Here is a 2,630-nt window from a genome sequence, read left to right as displayed (position 1 = left end):
TGGACACCCGCAAAGGGACACAATGTCCAGGCGGAACTCGAGCCTTAAACCTTCGCTGGGTAGCGAGATCGTTACTGAACCAATTAACGTTCTCATCTATTTCTATTTTGAGGGCCTCCCGGATGGCGTAGTGGTGGCGTCATCGCCTTATAATCGAGGGATCCCGGGTTCGGTACCCGGTGGAGGCACGTATGGTTCGGATCCCACTTTAAACTGTAGGTACAATTAGCCTCAATCTACATAAACTGAACTTAAAACGCCAATTCGATCAATCTGTCTTATTATTTCACACGCTTTTTGACATATAGAGCAAACTAGGGCAATGAAATGAAAATGAAAGATGAAATAGATAAGACACACAATGATACACACCCATGCCTCAACCAAGGTTCGCTTTTGAGTTCATAGAGCGTTACGCTAGCGATTCCTCCAGGTAAGGGATATACGATAGACGATTTGACGTACACCGAGGGGGTTCATACCTGCAGTTGGGAACATTCAAATGGAAAGTAATTGCTTCCAGTTTCCGAAAGCGACATGGCTTTCATTGTTCGGTATAAGCCAACTTCGAGGCACAGATTTCTCCCAGATGTCAGAAAAATCTGCAGGTCCAGTAGTAGCGATCAGGTATTCGTTTACAGAAGTGCTTGTGCTGTTTGTCTTCAATATTAAAGCGAGTAATTTTAGGTCGTATTACGTGTATTCGGTGTCTGTACCATGAATAAGCGTGCCAAAGGTAAACATTCTTGTGCTGTTGCAGAGTGTACCAATTGGGGCTGTAAGGAATCTGGCACCACATCTATTTCTATTTTGAGGGCCTCCCCGATGGCGTAGTGCTGGCGTCATCGCCTTATAATCGAGGGATTCCGGTTCGATACCCGGTGGAGGCACGTAGTGGTTCGGATATGGAAAAAGTTATTCAATTTGAGATTGTGTTTGCATCCTTCCATGCGTCAACTGTTTCCAAGCAACATAAAGTTATGGATACTCTAAAGACAGTACTTCAGTCAAAATTTCCTGAAGTTAACGAAAAGATTATTTCCCTGTATGTCAGAACAAGAACTTTTATTAGAATTCGACATTTGAATAAACTAATGAAACTCTAGTCCATGGAAGCAAGTGCAGCGAGAAAAAGACGACAGTGGGTAGCATCGTCTTCAAAATCATAAGTCTCCAGGAAGGGTAAGTTGTAATGAATTTTTATTCTTACTGATATTTATTTCCGCCTCAGCCTGTACCGTAGTGATTAACAAATCACATTGCTAAACCAAGACAGAGGCCAGGTCTATTGTTCATGTATTTGTTATTTGACGTCGCTTTTTTACCACTTTTGGTTAATCGCGGCGATGAGTGTTGATCACATAAAATTGATGAAAGGGCAGGCACAAAGAACATCAATGCCCACGACGTGACTCCAAGTCGGGAACTTCAGTGATGGGATTCAAAGTCGAACACGCGGTTGACCAGATACGCTTTCCCACGACATTGCATTTTATCCATTTATTATCTATTTATTAATTTCTATTAAAACATATTTTGATGTTACGGTATTTTAAACACAAATCAGTTTAGGTAGAATATTTCTGCAATTTTACCATAGTGTAAACTTTAATGTAAGCGAAAGCATGTTTGCATCACTAGTTAAAGATTTTCACATCTACAAAAAAAAAATATATCCAAAACCCATTTCCACCTCACTCAAGGATTATGTTAATTCAATTCAAATTGTACGCGGGTTCAGTGCCATGAATCTAACCTTTACTGAACAGAATGAGATTGGTTCATAGAATGTATCGCCGAAAATCAATTTCGCTGATATCCCGTTGTCGCTGTTCTATTTTCATTAGATACGAGCTCCAATTACCATTTTAATCCTTCGTTTTAAAAGTTATCCAAACACAAAAATAGTTATCGGGGGTCATTTTAAAGTTGTTTTTTTTACTTCATTACTGTCTTCATTTGATTTTTGATTTTCTAAGAATTTCGGCGGGCTGCAGCCCCTTAAGCCCCCCCCCCTGCGTACACCAGTGCTTGCCACACTCATCTAGGCCATCAAATTTATCATTTCATCATTCATTTTTAATGTTGCTGTTACCCTAAATACGTAGAAAAGCGACGTCATATAATAACAGCGACAGCGACATCCTATGTATACTAGATATATAAATTATAATGAACAAATTATTAATAACAAACATCTGTGAAAATTTGAAGGTATGAAGGATAATAAGTATTGGTGTGGTAGCGAAATATTTAATACGTAAAATTGTATTTATTTACCCATACGCAACTTCAGATTTCAATGTAGGGGCGATATAAGAGGATAGTCGTGATTACTTTTTGTTTGATTTGTATAACGCCATTTATTGTAATTGCGTGCTGTAAACTTCTTCATATTATTGCCTAGGTCTTATTCCTTGCGTTTTGCTTATTATTCTGCTGCAAATGGTTAATAGAACCAAGATATGGACAATTAAAAATGAAAATATTTCCCGTAAGCTTCCATTGCTACGCGAGCCACGCCCCTTGACAGATCCCCTTGGTCACGTCAGAGCTCGTTGCGGCTTCTGGCCAATGGGAGAGCTCAGTGTCTCGGAATGCTCTTCCTAAAATACTTCTATATTCCTTGG

Source organism: Lepisma saccharinum, chromosome 11 (assembly GCF_977018435.1).
Source record: "Lepisma saccharinum chromosome 11, izLepSacc3.1, whole genome shotgun sequence".
In the NCBI taxonomy this organism is placed as follows: Eukaryota; Metazoa; Arthropoda; class Insecta; order Zygentoma; family Lepismatidae; genus Lepisma; species Lepisma saccharinum.
This window is presented reverse-complemented; position numbering follows the sequence as displayed.